We start from the raw sequence: 16185 nt of genomic DNA on the forward strand, positions 1-16185 counted from the left end.
TTTTAGACAAAGCGGGTGAAGCCGCGGGCGGAAAGCTAGTATTCAATATGTTAACGAAGTAAAATTATAAATCAAAAGGTATAGAATAAGAGGACTTTTTTTTCTCTTTGGTATCTTCTTTGAGCTTGTTTGTCTACAAACATAATTCAATTGTTTTTAGTGTTTAGAATTTGGAAAAAAAAGTATCCCACATAGAAAAATCAATAACATAAAAAACAACTCTTTCAAGCGCGCTCGTTAGTGCAAGTAATGTCATACAATAAACACCATGCCAACTATATATTTAGACGCAAAAGAAACTCATTTCTTATCACAGTTTGTAATTTCAAAGTCTACATTTAATAAAATTTAACAACACCGAGCAAAACAATGATATACAGAAATAGAACCAGTTTTTTTCTATTGATCTATGGGTGATCGAACTCTGTACCGTCTTGAACACTCAAGACGCGTATTAGCAACGCTCGTTGCGAAACATGCTTATTGCTTATGATAAAAAACATCTTATACATAAGCTTACATCATAGCTCAGCCCTTGCTTCTAACACATTAGTAATACTCATTGGATATTTTGAATAAAAACTTCTAAGCCGGTTGTAGCTATTCACTAAGCAATTTATATTGTCATAAAAATATCGCGTGTTGAGTAGAATCAGGTAAAATATAGTAAAATCAGGTAAAATATAGTAATGAATAAAATATAGTTTAACGAACAATCTTGTAAAGTTATAAACTTTGAGTTATGAAGAAGGAATATGTTATAATGATAAATAATATGTTAAGTTAAAAGAATTTAATAACAATGTTTTTTAGAATATTTATCACGTCAGTAGTGAAAACAGTTAAAGTACAAATATGTATTTAAGTTAAAGATATAAGGGTATTAAATGCTAAGAAAAGGCATGCTAAACTTCTAGCTTATAAAAAATAATATGATGGGTATAATCCTCCAAAACTCTATTAGAGGCGATAGATAAAAAGAATAATGAAGTTTTTTTTTTCTTTTTGACCTTGAAATTGTTATTAGTAAAAATAAAATGTTTATTTAATATTGTTTAGTAATAAAATGACTGATGACTGATAAACCAGTTTGCCAAATAGAACACATTTTATCAAATATCTATATGATTTTATTTGTAAGCAAAACAATAAAAATCTTTGATTTTGTTTCATTATCACATCACGCGATTTCATCGATTAACATATTATTTAGATAAATATGTTAATCGATGGTACCAATCTTGGTATTTTTAATTTTTATAAAATTCTAGTGTTATGTTATGTGTTTTTAAGTTATATAAATATAACTTAATATTTATTTATTTCTACGATTCATCATCATGCACATGTGTGTATTTGTGTTGAAATAAATGTTTTCTTTCTTTCTATTCCAAATTTATTCAAATTAAAATAAAGATAGATTCAGATATTTAAAAAAAACAGATAAATATTAACCATTTTATTTATATCATAAGAAAATTTTTATTCACAACGTTACATTCTTATTATTGAATTAGTTTCTTAACATATAGTATTAGTTCATAATTATTTATGAACGAATGTTATTCAAATCATTGAGACTATTAAAATATAAAATATTCACATAACAACGAATAATTAAATAGCTTCAAAACTGAATAAGTCTTATTAAAAGCAACCTTTATGACGGTACGCGTCTAACCAAATTCGCAAACAGCCCGCGTTGCTAATGTCAAAAACCTCGACAGGCGGATGCGGGCTTCGTACTCATTATCTATACAACCAATCGCAAGAAGTTTTATTATAGATAAAGCCTTCATTTTTGAAGGAAAAGAAATGCATTTTAATCAGGTATTTTGAGGAATACTGACATCTAGTGTATGGTTGTAATTGCAAAATATGCAGATTCAATTCAAGTAAGAATGATATTAAAATAATAAAATTATAGATATATGTGGAAGTTCATGATTATTCACGTATCAAAATATTTAATGCGCATTCAAGCACCATTTTCATACAAATTTGGGTATTTGCCATCGCTCCGTATCTAAAAGATTTAAAATCGGCATATGATGATGACCACATACCAAATGTATGATATAACAAGGCGTTCGACGGCAATTTATATGTCGTTAGTACTTCATAATTGTTTAATAGCAAAGCAGCCACTCGTCCGACGCTCAAAAGAGTTCAACGCACGTCAAAACGACAAAGCTCACGATTCTTTACACAATGGCACTTTTTGTGCAGTCTTACTTTTGGTTATGACATCATCTAACACTACCAATTTGAAATCAAGGAATTCATCACGTAGGTATCAAGTACTTAGTCGTGCTTCGCAGTTTTGGCTGTTTCACGGGGAATGGAATAATAAACGAGAGATAAAATGTTATGATATCCATATAGAGTATTTATATTATGATGAATTAAATTACACACATGGATTGACAAATTAAAAATACTTTAAATATGATATGTATTTGGTATTTCATATTATCTATTAAAACTAAGTACATAATTATATTTACATATCATATGATTATAAGAGATAATCTGAGAGCAAAATTTCCATGAGATAAAATTTACATGATACTGGCATACAGTCATGACTAGAGTTAATTAAAACTAAAAATAACAAGCTGAGTTTATACTCTTATCTTACAACTTGTGTTTTATAAAGAAAAGCTTAAAGTTATGAATAGGTACATTCAAGATTACTTCACAAATCAGTGAGCTTATAATTATATAACATAGTATATAAGGCTGTATACGTCTAATGTATTTTTTGCGGTGGACTACATGCCAAAACTTAAGTACCTATGATGTGGGTGGCGCAAAAAATGTCAGTAATATTTTGGAGGTATCGTGTCGGAGCCGGCGAGGTAGGTTCATCTATCTCCAAGGCCACGGCCGTTGCTCCCAAATCGCTGATCGCATCCTGCCGAAGCTTCCACTGGTTTGGGCACTTCTTTTTTGTCTAATGAAATATCTACTCTCTTAGAATCTATAAAAAAAAAACCGGCCAAGTGCGAGTCGGGCTCGCGCACAAAGGGTTCCGTAGCAGCAAATATAATAAATTACAGTTAAATCAACCTATCTCAAAAACTATAAGAGATACTTTGATCAAACCAAAAATCGTTGAAAGAGTTAATTAGCATGCATCACCTCTATTTTTTTTAGAATTTTATACCCCGTAGTTATAAAAATAGAGGGGGGGGGACATACTTTTTACGACTTTGAGAGCTGATATCTCAAAAACCGTTCACTTTAAGAAAAATGTTTTTTAGAAAACTTTATATCATTTTAAAAGACCTTTCCATTGATACCCCACACGGGTATGTACATCGAAAAAAAAAATTTCATCCCTCAGTTACATGTATGGGGGGCCCCACCCCCAATTCTTTTTTTTACTATTTAGTGTCATATTTTTGTAGCGGTTCATACAACACATATTCCCATCAAATTTCATCACTGTAGTACTTATAGTTTCCGAGTAAATCGGCTGTGACAGACGGACAGACGGACAGACGGACAGACGGACATGACGAAACTATAAGGGTTCCGTTTTTGCCATTTTGGCTACGGAACCCTAAAAATGAAGCTTTATATGCAATAAACATAGAGAATGATTTTTTAGGTTTTTAAGAAATCGAATGAAATGAAGTTTGCCTGTTATAATGTAATACTTGAAACTTTTAAATGTAAATAATAAGATGATTTTTTTAACATCGTTATTGTACAATGTACATTATTTATATGGTACGCTTAAATACAATATGTTTAATGAAAACAACAAGTTATACATATTGAAATAGCCAGCATTTATAGGAAAAACAAGAAATATATAAATAATATTTTTTTATTAAACAAATAATCAATAGTGTATTTTAGGGAAATTTTAATTTTTATTGAATAAAATCCTAAATGACAATTTCAAAATATTAGATACTATTGCAGAGAACTTTAAGCCTTTATAAACAAAATTTCCTTATCGGGAAATAGAGGCGCAGATGAAAAGATTACAGAATACAGTATAATAGAATATTTGAAGAAATCTAGTTATTAGTATCAAAATTCCTTATTAATCATATTATAAACCAGTGTAATCCTATTAAATGTGACACAAAAGATGCCGTAAATCCTCAAGTACAAGTAATTTACGACTGTCTTACCGTAATAATGCTGGTTACATACAAATAGTCTCAATGCTACCCCTTTAACAGTTACAGGTTTAGCTACTGCATCATAAAACTCTTTTGTACTTTCATCTTTCACTTCCGAAACAAGTGATCCAGTGGAATATATTATAATTCGGTGCGGGTCTGGTGGACAAAGCGTTCAGTAGGCTTAACTAATTTCTGAACAATAATGACAGTTAAAACCTATTTATTTCATGTTAGTTCATCGTAAGATTTCCAACAAAGCACTCGTATTATAATTATTATAGGAAAATACATAACATCAAGCATCTTACGAGGATCGCAAATATGGCTTTTTTCAGTCATGCGATTTTTATCATCAGTTTTGTGTCATTGTATTCCACTGTCGCAATGTGTTCTTGGGTGGATGTAGAACCGTTATATTTTTTTATAAAGTTACATTATAATGGCCACCCTTTTGTAGCAAAAAACATAAGGGTATCGCAGGTAAGCAAATCTGTGATGGAGGACTGCGATTAATGCAACGATTTATGTTACATAATAAGGATTTTTTTTTCATTAATAACTGTTATTGCTTAACTGTAAACTCTTTGTGTTGAATGCATGCTAATTGCACCAAATTATCTGATTATAAAAAGGAAGGCCGCATGTTTCAGATACAATTTGTTTACAAAAGTTTTACCAAACTTATATATCGCATGTACCTACTTATTGTTATAGTTTCTTTAGCGATAATGTTTAAGCAATAATGAGATTCAATGAAAATATAACGTCAGCACGAATCAATATGCACAGTTTTCATCATGCCCTATCAAATACACAGTAGGAAACAAAATCTTTTTTTACTATACAGATTAATAAAGTATTTTTCTAGATTCAACATTTTTCTTTTTACAAATAAATAGCAATATCAATCGTCACTATAATAAAATCTGTCAACTAACTTGATGTAATATATTTGGTCATTGATGAACTTTTATAAATCTAGATATTTATTAATATTTTTTTATATTTTATTAAACTCAATTTATTTCAAACTATATTTATGAATCTTCACGTCCTATCTCATTTCCATTTGACTTAGGAAATTCCCAAAATTAAAAGAGATCAGTAAAAAAATATTTGAATAGCCAAGTAACAATAAGCCAAGCATTTCAAGCGTAGTTCTTTGTTTTTTAAATAAAAAAATTTAAAATAGAATTAATATTAATGCTTTGAATTTGAATATAATTCTCATAGTAAAAGGTTAAAATAGATAAAACTTTTATATCTTTATCCTTGTCTTTATACACAATTATACTCATGCATTGCTGTTATCGCTAATTTTATATATGTATATATAATTAAAGTATGTTCTTATAACAATTTGATAGAGCCTAAACATGGTTAACTCGCTGGAAATAGGCTCTTTTTTTCAAATAAATAAAACCGGCCAAGTGCGAGTCGGGCTCGCGCACAAAGGGTTCCGTAGCAGCAAATATAATAAATTACAGTTAAATCAACCTATCTCAAAAACTATAAGAGATACTTTGATCAAACCAAAAATCGTTGAAAGAGTTAATTAGCATGCATCACCTCTATTTTTTTTAGAATTTTATACCCCGTAGTTATAAAAATAGAGGGGGGGGACATACTTTTTACGACTTTGAGAGCTGATATCTCAAAAACCGTTCACTTTAAGAAAAATGTTTTTTAGAAAACTTTATATCATTTTAAAAGACCTTTCCATTGATACCCCACACGGGTATGTACATCGAAAAAAAAAATTTCATCCCTCAGTTACATGTATGGGGGGCCCCACCCCCAATTCTTTTTTTTACTATTTAGTGTCATATTTTTGTAGCGGTTCATACAACACATATTCCCATCAAATTTCATCACTGTAGTACTTATAGTTTCCGAGTAAATCGGCTGTGACAGACGGACAGACGGACAGACGGACAGACGGACATGACGAAACTATAAGGGTTCCGTTTTTGCCATTTTGGCAACGGAACCCTAAAAATGGGAAAGGCATATGATCGGTTGATTATGATTTAAATGATGAAAATGCACGCTCAATAAAATGTACATAACCATACATAATCAGCCCACAGAATACACACCTTTAGTCAGAGCTTATTGTGCATCTATAGTGAAAATTCAATATTTATTTATGTTTTGTAAGCCTTAACTTTGATTCTGTTGGTAGTTACTTGTAATACTCTTCTCCTTGTTTCTGTATTGCCAATCATATATCTACATCATTATTATATTAACTTAAAAACAGTTATTGTTTGAATGAGCTAAATTTAGGATAATTCCTCAAGTAATCTTGACCTAAAATTATTTCACTGTTTGATACGTATGTGATTTTTAGTGCTATGTGCTACATGCATATATTATGGACTACAGAGAGGCTCATAAATTCTAGTATTTATGTGAACATATGTTATGATATAGGTACCTATGCTATTGGACATTTTCATACAAAAAGAAGAGCGCTATAATTTCAGTCGTTTTCAGTATTAAAATATTAATATATATATATAATCCATCGATGGATGTGGGTTTCTTTATTATGCAATAATATTTAAATTTCTGAAAATATGAACTCATATAGTTACCTTATAAAAAATCAAACAAAGTTAAATTTTTGGAGTAAATCATATTTTGGAATTGGCAGCTAAAAGCATATATTTTTATTGTATGGAATAGGTACAAATCAAAAAGTAAGTTTATTTTCTCTTTCTATTATTCTGTCTTTATTTTATTCGATACAACGAGATGACAATTTCTGTTTATGATTAAGGTCAACGTATTATAAATGATTCAACTACCATCATGATGTTTGCATTGTGAGTGTGACGTATGGGTAAAAATAATTTTTCACACACATAGGGGAAACGATAAATACTAAAGAATAAATATCGTTTGACACTTGTACTAGATTACCTTGCCGAGATAGAACGCGACCATGGCATTGGTCGGGATGCGTGTTCCGTCTCGCTCGCACGCAGTTCATTCACCCGGCCGGTGAGTGCGGAAGAAGCGCAGGCGACGGTACAGAGTACAGACTACAGAAGTCAGAGCAGACCGCAGGCGACCGCGGCAACGACGGCTCCGACCGTGAACCGAGCTACACTTATCAGTTACACGGAGCTATCGGTGCGCTACGCCGCCTCCGCCTCGCCATGTACTAAAGTGTTGAACTTAGACTGAATGCAACCTAGATCTCAATTTTAAGACTTATTAATTTAAGTGACGGTCCCAGTGTAGTGATGAATAGTTTAAGTTTAGTGAAAATATCTGCTACACTATCTGGATTTTATTTACGATTATTCTCTGGATTACTATGCGCTTATTGGTAAGTTACGGTATGAATTTTCTATTATATTGTAAAATGGAATGCATAGTATATAAGTTAGCTTATTTATATCGCGGGATGCTGACCGTCTTGTGACAAAAAGACTTCAACGCGCATGATCTTTAGCTACATCTTAGAATCATAAGAAAGTATTTTATGTCTTAAATTACATTGTTTTTTTTTATAAACACATATAACTCTTTACACAATAAACAATGTATGATATATAAAAGACTTTTGTAATTTACATTATTTTCACTCTTTTCTACTTGTATCTAAAAATAAAATATGTATAATATTATACACAAAGGACAAGTAGTAGTTTGGATGAGAAGTAGCAAAATCTGAATAATTCATGAAAAAGTCATTTATGTTTATTTTACAAAATAAATGTAAGTGTGTTGTATTTGGATTATTATTTTTTTGCAAAGTAATATATTTTAAATTTTAGTATAGGTAACTATTTACTTATAATGTATAAAATTTTGTACTATCTATAAGTTATAATAAATTAAATAAAAGCTCTGCCTGAGCTTTATCATAAATATAAGTAATACTGAACAATTAAAATTATTTAACGTTTTAATATAATAATTCTTAATATCTGTAACACTGCTAAATAGTAAAATAAGGCTAATAATACCTTATATTTAGTTTAATTGTTTTCATCATACTAAAAATTATATTCATCTCTTGTACCTAATTATGAAAAAACTATTCAGGTTTTAAGCAATAATTACATAAAGTAACTTGGTTATATCACAACATGTAACGAGCAATTGTTATTGGGCAGTCGGAGAGCAAAAAAGAAGCCTTGAACCTGTTGAGTTCAGCCTCAAGGTTAACTTTTCGCGCACGTGGTCCCAAGCTCTATTGCGTAATTCACCCCATATATAACTTACTTTGACACCCCTTATCCATTATCTATTTGATATAATATTAAATTTAAACTCTATATTTTTTTTACTCATAACTTTTTCTTGTTTTTAAATCGTATACGATAAAATGTATCCAAGTTAAAATGTAAAAATTCTTTGTGTATTGTATTTATTATGATCACCACAACTGGGCAGAATTACGGAAACATTATTCAATTTACTCCATGTATTATGAGATTCATTCAATTCACATGCATATGAAATTCCAAAACACATCAAATTTCAATTTTATAAATAAATCAATTCTGTAAAGTAACGATATTTGTAAGTAGTAAAAAATATTCATAAACGACGTCGACTTGAACTCGTATGTAATAAAAAATAGTATATATATTTACTTACCGAACGCGGTAAATGAGACGTAGTGCCAATCTGAATCTTACGCCGATCGCAAAAAGATGCAAATTTGTCACGCAGTGTGGTTGTAAATTCGGCAATGACACTGACTACATCGATGATATAACAACAGGCTGACAAACCCGTGAAAACTCGGTCATTGAACCGCAACTCGCTCGCTGCGGAGTGCTTTCGCTTATGCGATTTTATGTTTACGTTCAACGATATAAAGTCGGAAGTTCAATTTACTCAGCCGCCAACATTCACAATTAAGCTCTGCTTATGTTTTTGTGAGTGAATATTACCTTCGCGATGTCGTCATTACCGTCGTCTCTATATCGAGGGCTGTTAAAATTTCTAGTGTGAATGAGAAAAGTCAATATTGTAGGAGCAAAGGAATTGTAATAAAACAAAAAGTACGAGTTATCCGGTGAGTTCACTTGCGCTGGCTCTTACGTGGGAGTACCAGGAAGGTCCTTCATGGGTAGAAAGTAAATGCCTGGTAAACACGGAGCACGCGTGGCGGCGAGGGGGGACTCAATGCGTGGAACCTGTTCAAGCAACGGTACCTCATGCCCCGGCCGCGGGCGCACACGCACCTATTATGTAATATCCATTTTCATGCTTCGACAGCTCCGTGTTGTATTGTATTGACCTTTCAACTAGCTTTGTTATTAAAATGTGCACTACATAATACATCACATCACGATGAATCAACAGTATCCGAAGTGCGATGATATAATTCATATCTGCTGCTTTAGCACGAATACAACTTGTCCACATACTTAGTTAAAAATAAATAAACCTACCCCTTTTTTTTTTAAGTGGGGAAATCTTGCATAGATACCCACGGCCTCCGGGGAAGGGGCTGTGGGTTATGTCGGATTCCTACCGACCAAAACCCCACTGTGTTCCGTGACCCCTGCGTATGATGAGTTTTTGAACTCAAATATTACTTCATAACTATATGTATGTATTAGCATTCGAAAACGAAAATAAATACTCACCTACAGGTACAGTCGACAATAAATTATTATAACGAGAATCAAGGACTGCAGTGAAATGTCCCACATACACAGCACATTTAATAGAGTCGGTATGGCGCGAGCCTTCCGGTAGCCACAACAATAAACTGTTACATATCATACGTACTCAATATTTTTTATCGCCCTACACTACACAAGGCACATTTTTATTCATTTATTCAGATAATTATCGCATTATGCAAGAGGGAAATACTTTAGAGGGCATCTACACGTGAAGCCTTCGAACCGTATCAAGACAGTTGCGGCGTTGACTTCAGTTGACATTTTATTCAATGAATGAATACACGTGTATCGATCTATACATAATATTATATAGTACTGCGTAGTAGCACTTACCTATCGAATGAAATGCATATAACCGTCGACAGATATACGATATATATGATATAGATAAATTATTGCTTAAATCATTGATAGACCGGGAGATACTGACACAAAATTTCGAGTCATTTGTAACAGGATGGCGGTTCTACAGGGGTCTTAGTACGCAATGACAAAAAGAAAAATGATGGTGTGAACGCTGGTACCGGTGGGTTAGTCGCGTGGGCGTTAGTCGAACTCGTCGGAAAAATAGCGAAAGTCAAACGATTTGTAACACAAAAATTTTAGAATTTACCGATAGCCCATAAAAAAGAAGTAGGCGGTAGTGTCATGCCATACTTTTCCGGTATGACTTACAGCCCGCCATACCGACGCGAATGTGTTGATTTAAAAAAAACAATTATTCAACCATTTGTACCAAGCTAACTTTTGCACAGGTAACCATCGTCGTGCAGCCATTTACGAAAATCACCATGCCATACTTTTCGGACGATTCCAAATGGTCGCCATACCGCCGATGATCTGCAAAATTTTTTTATTTCGCCTATCTTTTTGTACCAGTATTGCATTTGGCTTTTTGGAGAGTATTTGATAAAATGTGACCATTAATATATTTGCCATACTTCTAGTAGGGGGAAAAAGTACTGTCATACTTGAAAAATAAATTTATTATTAATTTATATAAGTGAAGATTTCCAACACCTAGATCTTTGAAATTTTGTATTTATATTCGTTGATCCTCAAACTTACAGGAAAAATAAGTGCCATACTGTTACAAATCGTTTGACTTTCGCTATTTTCCGATGAGTTCGACTAACGCCCACGCGACTAAGCCGCCGGTACCAGCGTTCACACCATCATTTTTCTTTTTGTCATTGCGTACTAAGAACCCTCGCCATCCATCGCCATCCTGTTACAAATGACTCGAAATTTTGTGTCAGTATCTCCCGGTCTATGAACTTGACTTCAACATTTTTTGAACGTCTTCAATTAATTGTTTATTTAGCTGCTACTTTATAGCGTCATTTTATGACAAACGTCAAACATACTTAGTAGCTACTAACGAGTACTTATGTTTAAATAAGGAAAATATTTTGGACCTATAACTTAACGCATCTTATAATACACTTGTTGTATATTCCTTAACAAAAACACAATATATTTTTTTGGATAAGCTAAACATAACGTAGCTTTTACAAAATGTTTCAATGCATACAAGGAAGAGAATCCCGCTATATCTACTCTAATTTCACCCTCCTATTCTATTTTTTACCGCCTTGACCTAACGGTAGCACGATTCGTGGGCACCGTATCAAAAATCCAGCGGGAACTTGATAAAAAAACAGATTCCCATCGATTTCTACCTGTTTAAATTAAATTCCATAGCCAGGATGCTCAACAATGAATATAATCATAATGAACCAATTTCAACTACGTTTTGGAGTCATGCGCTGTACCTGCTAATCGCTTGAACAAACTGAAAGATGCTCCTGATCTAGATCCATGAATAAACAAAGTTAAAATTCTTCTAAACTATAATCTACCTATTATACCAATTCTTTTAGGATAAACCGATGAAAATAATCGTGCAAAATTAATTTTTAATTTATCAATAAAGATACATAACCAGTTTTATTTTCTATGTTTTTATTAAAATACTCAAAACAACATAAGCAAATGAAATATTAAAGTTAGACAAAATACTCTACTCTATACTCTACCGACGTTGTCTCTTAATGTTTATGCAATTTAGTTATTACGTATTGCAATTGCGTTCTAAAGCTGTAAACCTATTTGAGAGGCAAAAGTGCATGATTCACAGCACAGTTACGTTTAGACGTGCTAAAATCTATCGCGCTATAAGTACGTATAATACATTACCTTTACGAGCACCCCATAACTTAGCTCATAGGAAATTGCCAACGACTAGTCATTAGATTTGCTTTTACCGTTTATTGGTTTTAGGAAATAGATATCAATATTCGCAATATTCGCAATTTCTTGAGATGTAGAGGTCAATGCTGACATAACTTCCTCATACATTGTTACAATTTTACCATATCTAACATCAACTATCAACGTCAGGTATTACATAAACACAAGAATTTTTATCGAATAAAAAGTTCGCGGATATTTATTATATCTAAACACAAACCATAACAGCGTCTATTGTACTAAATCATATTTTTCTATTGATTCGAAAAAATCTAACGGTACGTCCCTTACAAAGACTCGGTTGTTATTATCCGGCTTAAAGGCTCTACCTGCAGCGGGCAAACACTTGCCTCAAATATTTTTTGCTAACCATAGATAATTATAAACCCGCATTGTCATAAAAGATATTTGATTGACATAATAAACCTTAACGCATTTTTAACGACAAATAATCGTTTTGTTAACGATATAAACGCAACTATAATATGCAGGTTTGAGGGCTATGTTAGCTATGTAATACTATTTTAATTAAATATAAAACATCATTAAATAGATCAGAATATAAAGAAGTGGCAAGTAACAAAGGAAAGTAAACCGTGGTTAGCTCGATCGATGAAAGTAAAGGCCGGTGCAGACAGGCGGTCCCGTTAGCCGGCCGGGCCTGGGCTCACGGAATACTAAACGCTGACATACTGCGCGGCTTTTGACCCTAGCCTAACATTCTAGACTAGAACTTCGCACTTCCATGCACACGATTTATCAGCTATTAAGATTTATATAACCGTTCAGTTAACTGTATGGCCTGAAATTATCATGATTTATACGTGTAATTTACAACTTGCATATTGTATAAATCTTTCTGCGTCAAATCCTACATTTTGGTATTAAAAAATCACAAAATATAATAGATAATATTATTTATATTACCTCATATATAAACATTGTTAAATGCAAAGCAATTATGAAATGTAGGTAACTTAACAGAAAATAATTATAGGTTAAGGGTAGGTATAGTTTACTATTGAACTGTAGAAATCTAGTTCTCATCTTTTATGTTTTATTTTTGGTATAATAAAACGTAATGCTGGTTTTGCGTAATTACCACCAACACCATGAAACAGTTCTAGGAATTGGATAAAACATTAAAGGATCTTTTTTTACTAAGGCAATACTTTCAAGTCTCATCTGTCTTTGTTATATTGTTACCTTACTTCATGCGAACATTAAAAAAGGGGACCTTTTTAAATTTGCTGCGAAAAAATGCAATTTGTGCAAACGGCACTTTTAGCAAAAAATTAAAAGACTCGTTGTTAAATAAACGACCCGTTGTTTCTATATATCTTTTGTCTCACGGGCTGTCATTATTGTATCGAACAATGAAATAAAAATACCGGTAATAACAAACGAAATTGCACATTTGTGCAAAAAGTGAAATTGGTGGCAGTAAAATAATTTAAAACTTAGTTGTCTGTTGCATTAACTTAGCTAGTTTTATTTGAAAGACGTCGCCGACAGTAAGGCTCGGTACAAACATAAGCAAGGGAGGACAATGACCTTACGCAAAATTCGCTGCATTGGGCTAGGTCTAGTGCATGCGCGTATCCGCCGCCAACACGGAAGCGTAACGAGAGGGAGCGCGTTATGCGCCTGCATCCCGGCTAGAGCAGGAAAAAGGCATGAATGAGTATTGAAGCCTACCCCAACAAGGGGGAAATCGAGTTTACACAAGCAACACTTCCACAGATATAGCTCCCTCACTGTGCTGGGCTAAGATCGATACAGCCTATTCTGTTCAATAAATATTAGATGCAGGAAAGACTAATACTCCCATCAGATGGTAAAGATATCATAATTATGTTTGTGTATATAACTTAACTTTTCTTTTCTTTTCTTTTCTAAAACTAAAATTAAATTTTTGGGTAAAAATGCATATTTACATTTTAGTACAAAACCCAAATAATCAGTATACCAAGTAGGTAGTATCTAAAAGATAAAATGTTATAGTTTCACAACGTTCTCAATAGAAAACAAATCTCTGAAAACATTGAAGGAGATTAAAAAAGAGTGACATGTCTAATAGCTAATTAGTTATTAAAAACGAAAAACGTTCCATTCACTTAATCAAATAAAAGCACACTTAACAAAAAGCGTGAAATTAATCGTTCGCTTTAAAATGGGAATGCAAATTTTGGGATGAAAGGCCTGAAGAAAATTCATGTCAACGACCTCGCCGCCGAATACTGGCATGGCAGACGCATTTCCCGCACACAGACGCGGCGGTGCGATTTATTCGCGCGGCCAGAGTAGAGCGAGACACCGAGCGACGCCGGGCGGCGGGGGCTAGTGGGACGAGGCGCTGCGGCCGTTCACCCCGGAAGATTCAGTGTTTTGATACTGCTCAAGCCTCCACCGATGTTGGAAAACTGCATTTTCTTTGACGCGCTTCGCTTTTCACGCTCTAATTGACCGAAAAAGTTGATATTAATTTTATCATGAAATGCTAATCTTTTATCTAGTTGCTAGGCAAACGAATTTAAACCTTATAAAGTTTTTTTTTTTTTCAAAATTAAATTTAATATTCAATATCGAAAACATAATCCTAAGGTCATATCAATTACAATTTAACAAGCAATTAAAATTCTCCCTATTCTCAATATTATTTATCCAATTAAGCATAAGTCACAATCTATGCTTGAATAAGTTATTAGTTAGTACACGAATTTGAATAAAAGCTTTATTCCATAACCGACCATTTTTATTAATTCTTGTAAATCAGTCGTCTGAAGTCTCATATCAATAGAAAGTGTTACAGGGCGACGCGGACGGGATGTAAGACATATTTGAAAAAGGTCCAGACATTAGGGCAGGTCAGGATCGACAAAACAGGGTTAGCAATATAGAACCCAATGTATTATGAAATTAGAACCATGGAATGTTACAAAGTGTTTGAAGTAATAAAAGGACTAATACTACTTTTAATCTGCTTAATGAGACTCTTTTTTTAGAGTTCTACATCGTTATAAGAACCAATTAAAAATAAATAAATTCCAAAGGAGTAATTCTTGGGTCTTACCCTATAGTATTTCAATTCTTGTAGTTATTATTACCTACTGAAGAATTATATTATTTCGTACAGAAAACTATACAGATAAGTGATAACGTTATATACAAGTTAACTTCCATATGAACTAGTAATACAAGAATGAAAATCAGTAAATATTAGATATGTTACATTACGTTAAACAAAATTTATAATTTATATACCAATTTACTGGTCCTGCGTAATCAAAATGGAAATTGCAATCAATTTGACTCTTGTAAATAGTGAAATCAATATTGAATAATAGTAGGTGGCAGGGAGACGTGGTAATCGTTAGGGAGAATGCATTGCCCTTACTACTACAGGTTCCTATTCCATAAATTTAAATCAGGTTGACGGATAGAGTTATAGAGACGTTCGAGTATTTACTATCTATCCTTCACAAATATGCATAGAAGAACAAGGATGAAAGATTTTGAAAATACGGGATTGCAGGCGAGATGCACGGGTAAGGGTGTATGTAGGCTGTGTCGTCGACCCGCGATAGTGAAAGCGTGTTCCGGGGAGGTTTGCGCGGCTCTCCCTGCCATGGCTTTCGCTACCGTTCGCACGCTACCCACACACCCCTTGCTGCAATTTTAAAATTTATTTCCTTGTGCATCAGTCAAGCTTTTAATAACGCCGTATAGAGCAGTGACGACCGTGTCGATGTATAAAGGTTAATTACGTAAGTTTATAGACATATAATAAAAATTAGATCCTTTTTCGTATGTTGTGCTCTAAAAGTAATTACATCTTACCGTGACATAAGATTATATCATAACAAATAGCTCGGCGAGCCGCTCGCACGCGGCGCGATGGTCGTTCATAGATTCGCAGATCGGGAGCACGGTCAGGGCGCTCGGCGGCAGCCACACTACGGAAGTAATGAACTTGAATGCAGCGCTCGGTCGCACTGCGCCGCACCGTCCCGCTCTTCTCTAATTGGAGAACACTAGGCGCGAACGTGACGTACTCACTGCACTCGCCGTCAAATTCGTCCGCATTCTCCATCACGAGCCGCTTTCATCGTCGATGCGTTTAT

The 16185-nt window shown here is 33.4% G+C and overlaps 1 long non-coding RNA gene across 2 annotated transcripts in view; it reads right to left on the reverse strand.

Annotated features, from left to right (window-relative positions):
- LOC149484622 (uncharacterized) overlaps positions 1 to 16185 on the reverse strand; it is a 48353-nt gene that overhangs the window by 24256 nt on the left and 7912 nt on the right. The gene's annotated exons all lie outside the window — the stretch shown is intronic.

Source organism: Colias philodice, chromosome 11 (genome assembly GCF_061535455.1).
Source record: "Colias philodice isolate Cphi_HAF_F1 chromosome 11, ilColPhil1 Martin Lab GWU primary, whole genome shotgun sequence".
NCBI lineage: Eukaryota > Metazoa > Arthropoda > Insecta > Lepidoptera > Pieridae > Colias > Colias philodice.